Source organism: Tupaia chinensis, unplaced genomic scaffold (assembly GCF_000334495.1).
Source record: "Tupaia chinensis unplaced genomic scaffold, TupChi_1.0 Scaffold000644_1, whole genome shotgun sequence".
NCBI classification, from domain to species: domain Eukaryota; kingdom Metazoa; phylum Chordata; class Mammalia; order Scandentia; family Tupaiidae; genus Tupaia; species Tupaia belangeri.
In genome coordinates this window covers 228,955-242,115 of record NW_006160165.1, presented here as the reverse complement: position 1 = coordinate 242,115, position 13,161 = coordinate 228,955, and positions in this window count along the sequence as shown.

The following is a 13,161-nucleotide window of genomic DNA, read 5'->3' as shown; positions in this document are numbered from 1 at the left end:
AAACCTCTCCCCCCACCAAAAAAAAAGAAGCTATTGCCTACTCCAATGTCTTCCAGAGTCTCCTCAGAATTATCCACTAGTAGTTTTATAGTTTGAGGTCTTAGGTTCAGATCTTGGATCCAATTTTGTGTTGATTTTTGTTAATGATGAAAGATAGGGATTCAGTTTTATCTTTCTGTAGGTGGATACTCAGTTTTTCCAGCACCATTTGCTAAAGAGGTTTTCCTTTTCCCAATGGATTGACTGGTATCCTTAGACAAAAATGAGTTGCCTGTAAGCTTTGGGGTTATTTTGGAGTCTATTCTATTCCATGGGTCCATCTGTCTGTTTCTGTGCCAGTACCATGATGTTTTTCTTATCACAGCTTTATGATACACTGTGGGGTCAGGAAGTGAGATGCCCCCCACTAAGGATGTCCAGGATGGCTTTGGCAATACGAGGTCTTTTATGATTCCAGACAAATGCTATGATTGTCTCTTATAGATCTGTGAAGAATGTCTCTGGTATTTTGATTGGAATTGCGTTAAATATGTAGATTAATTTGGATAGAATTGCCATTTTTCTTATAATAATTCTTTCAATCCAAGACATGGGATGTCCTTCCACTTTTTTGTGCCATTTTTATTATCTTTTTAAAGATTTTCATAGTTTTCTTTGTAAAGGTCTTTGACTTCCTTAGTTAGGTTTATCCCTAGGAATCTTATACGTTTTGTGGCTATGGTAAAGGGAATTCTTTTCTTCAGATCTACCCCATTCAGCTTGTTGTTCACGTATAGAAAAGCTATAGATGTTTGGATGTTTATTTTGTATACATCATGCATGAGTTTGAACCACTGCGTCCAGGACTCAAGTCACAGTCAACTCCGTGAGAGTCCAGTGATATAAACATTATACCATCTGCTGGTTTCTATCCTTATCTTATATACCAAGTTTATTCTCTTTTTGTTTGACTTTGTATGTAGTAAAATTAAATAAACAAAAAAGTAAAATCCCAGAGGGTATATGTGAAGGTATAAAAATCCTTTGATGCAAAGGTCAAATAACAATTAAAGATACTGTAACTTCTTCCATGTGACACTAGATGTATTTAATAGCCCAAACTTGAAGTGTCTAACAAAGAGGAAGTTTTTACAGAAATGTCACAGTTTTTAAGGAAGAGAAATCATGATTTTCTGTTATGTACATCTATAATCTATATCTTATTTTTATATTAATTCATTCATAATAGAGGTAAGAACAACCATAATCATTATCGGTTGTTTGTATAATTTTTACTTTCATAAACAAAGATGATAGGCATATTGTAAAATACTAATGCATATATACTTTATATTTGGAAAGAATTTAGATTTTACATGCTTCTAATTAATTGCTCTATATGTCCCTAAGGAAATTAAAGTCCAAGACAATAGCTGAATAAAAATCTCACCAAGATTCTGTGATAGAACCCAAAGTTTCCTTTGCACATTTTTCTTTCCATGTTACTGTGATGATTCTAATTCGACTTTCTGTTTAGATGTCTAGACTCTGCCTCTCACCCATTTTGCTAATGTGTTATTGAACCCTTTCCATTAACCTGCCCTTGATTTCACTATTGCACAATCAGTTTTTAACCTGAATGTGTGAGAGTCCTAACTTCATGAGCTGCTTGGCTGAGTAATCTAATTTGATTAGCTGGAGAACACCTTTTTAAGGCCAAGGTAAAGTTATTTTGCATTTGTCTCATAGTTTTAAAGAGGCAAGAAATAGATGTCAAAAAACACAAGAAGCCAATCTTGAATCAATTAGAATTCCAATGGACATAGGACATCTTTGCAATCAAAACTGGATAATGAGCAAACATGCTTAGGCAGCTGAATATATTAAATATCTTATCATAAAAAGTACAAAGGAAAAATAAGATAAGAAGTAGCGGAAAGCAGTTAACTTACAGTTAGGATGTAAGATACCTACGTTTTTGTTTTCTTAAGGATTGTGTCATCCTAATAAATGTCACAAACATGAACTAAACATTTTGCCAATATTTTCATTTTAATTTATTTTATTTTTAATTTTTGTATTCATACATTAAATTGTTATACATCATTTAGAATGTGAAGTCACTACCCAGCATATTGTACACCTTTATTTTATTTTATTTTATTTTATTTTTTTTTTGAGAGAGTTTTTTGCTATAGAGCGCATGCACTGGCCAGAAAGACAGAGACAGACAGAAAGACAGAAAGCAAGAAATCACCTTCCCGGGGGCGGGGGGGGATGGCCATGCCACAGTCCCTCCTCCTCCATTCTCCTCTTGGGATCTTGGGCACACATGCACACATGCCTGGCATGAGTTTAAGCCACCGGGTGTGGGACTCGACTCGCGGCCAACTACATGGGAGTCCAGCGACATAGCCATTCACTAACTGTTAGTCTTGATTTTGTCAATACTTTAAAGAGTAAATAATACTACTTTTAACGTCAACAAGCTGTCCTTTTCGCCTCACATTCTGTGTGGTGTATGTCCAGCTCTCTGATGAAATATGTACTAAAGATGGAGATGCAGGAAGGAGAATGTGCAGCTTAGTCATGGAATCATGGGAAGATCGCATCCCCAAATCTCACCTCCACTCTATCACTCACTCTTCTCTTCTTCACCATTATCCATCCCTTTTTTGTCTAAGCTCTGGTGCAGTATTTATTATGCTTTCTTCATATATTGGTTAGTAGTAAGGAATGCCAAATACCATGAATTTAATAGGTCATTGTGAAAGTCATGATATATTTTTCTATATAAAAATGAATCATGACTTTCCTGATGACCCAATACAATAATATATTGTAGATAGAAGGATAAGGATATTTTTTAACAGTTCGATATAGCAAGAAAATATGTGACTTGAAAAACACAAAAAATAGATAATTCATGTTTTTATCTTTCACAAAAGACATGGAATGGACTTTTTTAACAGCAGATGAAAATAAAAAAAAATATTTTGTAACTGTTTAAAAAGCAACACTCTTTTAAAAATAAAAACTTCCAAATACACTCAAAAGTAGTAACTACAATGAACCCCAATATCCAGCTTCAATAACCATCAAAATCTTGGTGGATATTTAATAATCTTTATGTTGGGATTTTTGGAATATTAGTCTTAAATCACAAATGTGATGATATATTTCTGGGCATAAAATTTTGTTTTTCTTTTCAATGTGGTGAGAGAGTGAGTTCTCTAAGTGAAAAATGAGGAGTATGATGTTACTGTGTAGATTTCTCTTCTAGTATGTTTAGGTCCTTGTGGCCTTATTACTTCCATTTCCATCCCACTGAGGTTAGCCAAAGTTCACTTGCCTTGTCAGTTAAATTTTTAAACCAGATGAATTATGTTTTCTGTAATTGAGCTAACCACAGTTAATTGCCTAATAGACTATGCTTATACTAACTGAAAAAAATAAAAGAATTAATTGCTTGAAAAATAATGCATTATATGTTTCGGTCACATCTACACAATCATGCTAGAATAAAATGATGAATGGAGGCACTTTCAGTGGTGCCGAGAGCCAATGGCGACAGCCATGCCAGTGCCTGAACTAGGACTGTGCTGCAATCTTGAACCTATTTGTGGCGTTTTGGGTATAGTGGAGGGAAAATGAGTTATAAATTGAGTTTCCATTGAAGCTGAATGAATTGTCTGTTGTTTTTTTCCCCCTCTTTCATTAATTAAGAAGAAAAGTTTAGGAGAACTTAGGTAAAAGGTGAGATAATTTAAGACATTTTCATGTGTAAAAAAAATAAGATTTTTTTTTTAATTGGACTTTTTACTATTAATTATTTAATCTTGCATTTAAAAAAACTGATTCTGGGGATCAGCAGTTGGCGTAATTGTTATGTCGCTGGACTCACATGTAGTTGACCGCAATTGGGGTCAAACCTGGTGGCTTAAACTCACACCAGGTACATGTGCGTGCGTGCCCAAGATCCCAAGATACTGAGAAGAGAATGGAGGAGAAGGGATTGTGCCATGGCCATCCCCCTGGGGTGTGACTTCTCACTTTCTGTCTCTCCGTCTCTGTCTTTCTGGGGAGCACACATGCTCTATAGCAAAAACCTCTCCAAGAAAAAAAAAAAATTGAATTGATTCTGAAGTGAAGTCTACTACCATGTTTCTACAATTTTCTCTAAATCTTTTCTGAAAACCAGAGATATACATATAATAATTAATTTAGTATTTGTATTTACTACAGCCATTTTTCCTAGACTTTATTTTCTATAAATGAGAAAGTACCGATGCCTTATTTTACTGAGCCATAATAATGAGTTCAATAAATCATGAATTTCATTGCTTAAATGTAAGTAGTATAATATAGGAACAGATGAAAATTATTAAATAAAATTTCTTTTTCTGTTACATTCTAACAAGTGTGCTCCAATAAATGGAAAGTTATAAAACATAACACTTTAGATAATTCATTTAAGACGAACTGATAGTCAGGTCAATCTCAGAAAGTCTTGGGTTAGTTGTACTGTAACATAGATGTAAGCTTTCCGTGCCCAGAGCTGTTTCAAGTGTTAAGTAATATTTTAAACTGTGTAACTTCCAATGAAGTATTTAAAACCCAGGGGTTTAGAAAAGGCCAGAGAATCTCAAATGCATTTGCTATTCCAAAGAACTTCTGAGGTATCTGAAAAAAACTAGTGAAGCATGATAAATATCGTTTATGAGTAAATTCCGGTTCATAATTCTAAGTGAAAAATCTGGCCATAATACAGAATTATATGAGGAGAAACCCTAGAACAAAATAGGGAGAGGAAAATAAGTTCGTTTGACATTTACTAAGTGTCTCCTTATTGTTTCTCCCATTTTTTCAACTCTATACCCTCTTCTTTCTGCTTCCCCCAAAATCCTAAATTGACTTAAATTGACATTGGCTATTTAAATATAATTATGCATACTATAAATCTCATAAGATACAAAGTGATGCCGGTTAAAAGGAGCAAAAAGGAAGCTTCTTATCATTCATCTATGGATTGTAATTACCTGTGTTCCTCACTCTAATTTCTTAGTTTCTAGTTAAGAGTTTTCTCTACTTAATTTTTTTAAGAGACATTTTTGCTATAGGCAGATGTGTTTGCCAGAGAGGCAGAGAGACAGAGAGACAGAAAGTGAGAAATCACCCCCAGGGGGGTTGGCCACATCACAATCCCTTCTCCTCTATTCTCCTCTCGGGATCTTGGGCTCACAAGCACATGAGCCTGGTGTGAGTTTTCAGCCATTGACTCTGGGGCTCAAACCATGGTTGATTACATGGAAGTGATGTAACTATTATGCCATCTGCTGTGAAAATAGTCCTGGCAGAGGGAGCTGCAACTACAAAGGCACTGAAAGAAGAGTGTGCCAGTCTGTTCCAAGAAAATAAAGAGGAAAAAGTCAGAAAGTGGAGGAGTGAAGTCTTGCAAGTTAGTACAAGAATTTTGAGATTTCAGCTGTGAGAAATGCAATCACTTGTAGTTTTGTGAGTCTTTTGCTGTTGTGTATCTATTTTTTCTTTTCTTTTTTTTTTTTCTTGACTGCGCATGTGCACCCATGACAGTGAGAGAGAGATGAGCATCCTCCACAGCGTCTGGTCATTCCACGATCCTCTTCCTCCACTCTATTGGCTCTTGGACACACACATGTACACCCAGCATGTTTCTGGCTAATCAGGATTGAGATCTGAGCTGTTACCACATAGCTTCTCATATACAGTGCTTTACCACTGCTGGGCTACTGTGGGAATACACTGAAGCAGGGAGTCTCTTGGTTGATTAGCTAGTGCAAACAGAGGAGATGCTGGCTAGGGCCACTGTAGGAGACAGTAACATTACCAGAAGTTCAAACATGCTTTATATTGAGGAATGAGCTGATGGTGTTTGAAGAATTCCATGTGAGGGATGAGAGAACAATAAGAGTGAAGAGTGACCCCATGCTTTTTGGCCAGAGCAACGAGGGAGATGGACTTGCCTCCATGCCCTTATGGTCTCTGAGCATTTTCTCCACCATGTGCCTTTAGCTTATCCACAGGACTCTATGCTGCCCCTTAGAGTTTTGGCAATTTGCAATTCATTCTACTTGGAATGTAGGGGCCCAAGGTATCCTTGTTGGTACTCTCTCTTTGTTATTTGTATACATTAGTTTTCAATTGCAATGTCTGATTTACATAGAATACTTGTACATATTTTGGAGGTACAGTGGTGTTTTACAAAACAAGTGTACAGTGTACAATGATCAAGTCAGAGCAGCACATATTTTTAATGACATCTCCAACATTGATCATGGCTGTGTTGTGCACATTCACATCTGCTCTTCCAGTTATTTTTGAAATCAGTGTTGGTTTGTTACCATTTTTACTCTAGTGTGCTATTGTATTCTATGGCATTCCACTTACTTGCATGCACTCTTGGTCTGTCACTCATGCTCACCCTCTCTCTCCTACCACCCTCTTCTTTCCAGTCCTGGTATCCCCCATTCACCCTACCTCTATGCATTCGATCTTTGAATTTCTTCTAATGAGCAAAAGTATACAATGTTTGGCTTTCAATGCTTGGCTTATTTTGCTTAGTGTTAATGCTCTGAGTTTATCTATTCTGCCTCAAATGGCAGGAACTCATCCATTTTTATGGTTGAACGGTATTTTTACGTATATATAATACATGGGTACAGCAGCCATTTAGCTGTTGTGGGGCACTAAGGTTGATTCCATATATTGGCTATTGGCTATTGTAATAGCACTGCAGTAACTGTGGAGTGCAGATTCCGCTTTGATATACTGATTTTCTTTCCATTGGGTATATATCCAGTGGTGGTGAGATTGTTAGATAATAAGGTAGTTCTTTTTTTTTTTTTTTTTTTTTTTTAATTTGCCAGAGAGCACAAACCAGAGAGAGACAGAGAAAGAGGCAACAGTGAGGAAACAGTCCCCTCTCGCCACAGTCACGCTGCAATCCCTTGTCTTCTGTTTTTCCATTCTTTAGGGATTTGGGGCACAAATACACATGTGCCTGGAGTGTTTTGTAAATTGCTGTGCTGGGAACTCAGGCTGCATGATCCAGCCCCTTTAACTGTCATGCCACCAGCTGGCCTGATCTAATTTTAGTCTTTCAAGAAAATTCCTTACTGTGTTCTATAATGGCTGTACTTTCATCTCATTTATGTTTTCATTCACCTTCTCAGTAAAACTTGTTTAGCCACTTTATTTTAAATTGCACCCCACAAATGCACATCCTACTCACTTTTTTCTCCATAGCATTTATCTGAATCTTATTTAAGTGTTTGATTGATTATTTTATTTATTGCTTATATTCCACTAGAATGGCGACTCTGTGAAAGCATGCCTGCCTGTCTTGCTCACTGCTCTATCTCTAGGGCATAGTGTAGGGCATGGCATACAGTAGATGCTGACGGAATGTTGGTTAGGGACCAGCAGTTGGCGTAATGGCTATGTTACTGGACTCCCATGTAGTCGACCATGATTCAAGTCCCAGACCTGGTGGCTTAAACTCACGCTGGCCACGTGTGCGTGCCTGCCCAAGGTCCTGAGAGGAAAATGGAGGAGAAGGGATTGCCACGTGGCAAACTCATTCACCCTATGCAAAAACCTCTCCAAAAAAAAAGAAAAAAGAAAAGAAAAAAAAAAAAAGGAATGTTGGTTAGATGCATAAGTTAACACAGGGAATTGGCCAAGCTGTTCACTACATACACTATGATGTCTGAGATCAGCAAAGAAGAGAAGTTGCTAGATGACTGCCAGCTCCTTGGTTTAGTGGTTAAGGGAACCAGACCCCACAAGCTTTCTTGTAGTTTGAATCTCAGTCCTAGTGTCTTGAACAACACATCAGATGTGTGTGTGTGTGTGTGTGTGTGTGTGTGTGTGTCCCCAAAACCCGACAGGTTGGGAAAAGATGAAACGGAGGAGATGTTTTGACTTGACCATTCCCCACTGTGGGGCTTCTCTCTCCCTCCTCCTCGCTCATTCTATCTTTCTCTGGTGAACATATGCATTTTTCGGCAAATTTAAAAAAATAATTGTTGTATGGAAAAATTTATGAACCAAAGTAAAAAATCTCTGTCATGGCATAACAAGATGAGTTGTTTATCATAACTGAGCTCATGAAAACAGCTGAATCATAAGGAACATGGACACAAAGGCTGTAATACCAGAATCCCAACAGAACAAATTAACATGAGCCTCTTGATATGTCTCCTGCTTTCCCTGAGGGACTGGCTGGGCCTGACTCACTGAGCCTGCACATGCCATTTACTCTTGAAGGAGGAAAAGAAAAGGGCAGTGATGCTAATATTCCTCTCGGCCCTGTCAAAATTTCTCTGCTACCCTCCAGGTCCTTACCTGAGCTTCTGTGCGGCCTGTGGCTCACTAGGTGGTGTCCAACAAGACTTCACGTGTGGAGAGCATCCAATCTGGTTCCTGCCTCCTGTTTCCCCTTATGCTCCTCCCACTCTAGCAATTCTGATCAGCGGTATTTTCGTAAACCAAACATGCTTTTCTCCTACGCCACAAATTCTGCCTAGAATTGCCTCTTTCTCTTGCCTCATTTATTTGTAAACTTTGACTTATCATTTAATAACCGGCTTAACTTTTTTTTTTTTTTTGGTGAAATTGCTGGTACATGTCCTACCCTCTCTGAAAAATTAATTCTTCATTGATTTCTCATTGATTCCATAGTTAGAAAATATTTTATGACAATTGCTAGTTCACACATCTGGCTCTTGCTGAAGGCAAGAAACACATTCTATTTTGTTAGTATAAACTGATCCTATCACGTAATAACAGCCCATTCAGTTGAATACATTACTAGTATTAATGAAGCAAAATGATCAAAATGAATAAAGCTACTTTCAAAGAGTTGAAATAAAAGCATCAGCTGTTTTTAACTTTTCTAGACAACTGAGCACTTTCTAACAGGTCTGAAATTGCATTAAGAAAGTTCACCTTTTCTGCTTTATGTGTACTTTCTTGCTTTCACCAGCTTCACCAAGACTTCAAAGAAGAAGGCAGGTAACTCATGTTTCAAGGGAGGGAACAGGAACAAGAACTGCAATATGTGATAAAGTGGGTAGAAGTGTACCTGTGGGGGGCCAGTGGTTGGCATAATGGCTATGTCACTGGACTCCCATGTAGTCAACCACAGTTTGAGTCCCGGACCTGGTGGCTTAAACTCACTCCAGGCCCTTGAGCAAGCATGCCCAAGATGCCGAGAGGAGAATGGAGGAGAAGGGATTGTGGCATGGTCATTCCTGGGGGGGTGATTTCTTGCTTTCTGTCTCTCTGTCTCTTCGTTTCTCTCTGTCTTTCTGGAGAGTGCATGCGCTATAGCAAAAATCTCTCTAAAAAAAAAAAAAAAGAAAAGAAAAAAGAAGTGTACCTGAAAGATAGGAACCCGACAGTGACAGATTTCACAAGACTGACAGGCGTAACTGGTGGTAGGAGGCTGCTTACGGGGAAATCTAAAGCTCATGATCAAAGCTCTGAGTAGGAGGCAATGCTTGTGATTACTAATTGGGCTACATTTGCTCAAGGTGATTGTATAATTACCCCCAAATTCAAATTCGTAATTCGGTTTAGTCATCAGGCCAGAGCCAACAGCAGGAGGAGATAAAGCAGACGGATGCTCAGCCGAACAATTTGCAGACCGTGAAGCCTGTGCGCAGTTTTCCCTTGATTCAGGCCCTAAGTGTTAGTCTAAGTACTCCAAACACTATCCGTTTTTGGAAAGGGATTAATAAAGACATTTACTTCTAAAAATATGTATGCATGTTTTCTTGCCTCACATCTGGGATGTTTTCCATCCCCTCCTGGCGGCTTATCAGTGGAAGGTGTTCATTGCTGCTTTATCTACTGCGTATCTGTCGACTTAATATGAATCTATTATAGACAAGAAGAAAATACGTTTGGGGCTTATTAATATAAAAATACTCTTTAATGAAAAATAAAATAGAAGACGGCTCAGGATTTTAATAAATTGACTCTTCCAAATATGTTACTTAGGTTTGCTGAAGACCCATTTTCTAAGTTTCTACTTTTATAGCATGGAGCTCAGTGGGAAGATAGGTATTTATCTGAATAAGCTGGCTCTCATCCCAAATGAATATTTGCACAGATCTGTTCTCAGTCTTGCTATCAATTTATTAGACAATTAGAACATGGCAAATGAAGTGAAGATTTTAACTGGTTACACATAGTTTTTTAATTGTGCTCATAGCACTTTTCTCCACATAGAAGAAGATATAAAGTCTATAGGGATATCTGAGTACATATTTATGCAGATGACTTTTTTTTATTTATGGAAAGGGATCACTTGTTCCCCCAGGTGGCTGTAAAACTGCAATTTCACTTTGACATGATACAAATTGGTTTAGAGAAAACAAATTATTCTAAAGACTTTAGAAACTAAAATGATGCTGTTGGAGCAGAGTAGCAACATAAATAAATCTAGAAGATGGTGATTTTTATCTCTCCAGAACTAGATGGGTTTGCCCGGGATCATGCCTCTGAATTTAGGTCACTGATTTTTATCCAGAGATGATTTTTGACTTGTATAAAGAAATGAAAACCAAGAGCCACCATAAAACAAGAATCAGTTTACAATCTTTTGAAATGTGTATTTACACAGACCGTGAACTAAAAATATTTTTTCTGCAAAATGTCTTTTTAATGCAACTTTGAACAGCAGACCAAAAACAAAACTTTTTAGGAGCAAGTAAGTAGTTTTTATGAATAGTCTTCTTCCTAGCCTGTCCTATAAATAAGAAACATTGAAACATGGAAGGAGGTCCTCAGTTTAAGACCATACCTTTTTTATGGTAAAATTTTATTGAAAGTTAACATTTATATAGAAAAATACACAAATCATATATCCACAGCTCAATGAATTTAAAGTGAGCATAGACATGTAACTAGCATGCCCATAAAAAATAAAACATTCAGGGCCAGCAAGTAGCATGGTGGTTGAGGCACTGGATTCCCACATGGTCAATAGGTTTGAGTCCCAGACTTGACACCTTGCTTTCTCACTTTCTCTCTTGTCTCTCTCTCTCTGGAGAGTGAACATGTTCTATAGCAAATTAAAAAAATAATAATAATAACCAAATTAAATTAAGTAATTAATTAAAAAAATTTAAATAGACACTTATAGACCACAGAAGGTTCTCTCAGATGGCATCCCAAAGGCAAGTACTATCCTGCTTTTAATTACTATAGGTTAGTTTTGCCTGTTCTCTCATAGACAAGTCTTCAATGTGCATATTAGTTCCATTGTAGGCGAATTTGCAAAAGGAATCTTCATTCTCCCATGTAGTAATCATTATTCAAACATATCAACATAAAATCATAGAAAAATTAAATACTTCAAAAAGTTGTAAACAAGAGGCCTTTACTCCTGATTATTGAAAGGATGCTAGAATTTGATAATGCAACCCAGCTTGAAAGTGAAGGTTGTGCTCTGATGCCAGCCAAATCATTAATTCCACATCTTTCCCTTATGCTATTGTGGCTCAATATCACGTTTAACAGAGTCAGAGTTTAAGTCATCCTATGTTGCACTAACACATAACAGAGAAAATAGAATATATAGGATAACAAATTCTAAAGAAAGGAGAAAGGAAATTTTGATATTTAAACATTACATGTGGTTAGAGAACTTATGGAACAGCATATTGAAAGAGATTAATTCAGTCGGTTCAGGTATGACATTTATTTTTACAATTAGTATTCTATTCTCTATAATCATGTCCCACAGTTTAAAGTGCTTAATGAGTTCTTACTGGAAAATGACTATTTCAGGCAAGTATAATGGCCTTTAATCACTTCACTCAAGCTATTAGTAAGAAAGGTTGTCAAGAAATGTTTTTACTTTTGTTATAAAGTTAATTGAATTTCCAGTTGAATGAAACAAGAAGTTTGTCAATATATAACCTCCAAATGTCTTGATTTCTCTTCCTTATGCTGTTTCACACCTTCTCTGTGAATTATTGATGCCGTTGAATAATTTCTGATTGTTTTTACCTGGTTAAAATAGCCTGAGAAGAGAAGAAAAATTACTTCTAGCCAAACAATTTATGCCAGTGCTCATGCTGGATTCTATACTTGTGTTCTCTCAGTTGACTCGAACTCTCAGTGAGGCAAATGCTAGGCTTGCTTTACAATTGTGGAAATCAGAGTTTAGGGAACAGTCACTATTTACTCAATATCAAGCTAGCATAAAGGCCAGAGAAAGAATGGAAACACAAAGCCAAATGACTCTACAGAAAGATGCCATTATGTAGTATTTCAGGCTAAGTATTATGGTTAGATTGTAATACATGGCTTGATAAACTTATCTCTTCCAAAACAAAAACAAAGCTCTAGTGGTTTGGGGGTATAAACAGTAAACTCGATGCAGGCCTGTCTCATGATGTCTTTGATTATCTTCATGAGAGAGCCATGAACAATTCGGTTGTTTTTGGCATCAGCATTATCCATGAATTTGTTAGAAACGCACATTCATGAAGCCCGCTTGAATCTCTAAATACTTGACCTCAGGGCACAGAAAATCCTGTTTCAATGAGCCCTTGAGACGATTCTATGATTCTATGCCTGTTAAGTTTGAGAAACAGTGCCTTTTTTTTTTTTTTTTTTTTTGAGAGAAATTTTTGCTCTAGGACACGAGTGCTTCCCAGAGAGATAGAGAAAGAGAAAGTGAGAAATCACCCTCCGGGAGGAAAAAGTGGCCATTCCATAATCCCTTCTTCTCCTCTTAGGATTTTGGGCATGCAGGTACACGCACCCTGCATGAATTTGAAGCCAGGTCTGAGACTCAAACTACAGTCTACTACATAGAAGTCCAGGGATATAACCATTATGCCATCTGTGGTACCTAGAAACAGTGATATATATGTATACATATTTAAGAGCATAAATTATAGAACTGGACTTCGTACTTCTGTATCCATATTTCAAAATACAAGTTATGTGACACTGAACAAGTTCTTCCTGGGTCTGTTTCTTCTTTTATGAAATGTAGTTAGAAATAGTACGTGCATTTTTGGGGAGAGGGGCAGGCTTGAGGCTTATGTAACACATGTAGAAAAGTGCCAGGGCAGATTGCAACAGAGTGGTAATGCATGCTCCAGGCCTGCGTGAGCAGGT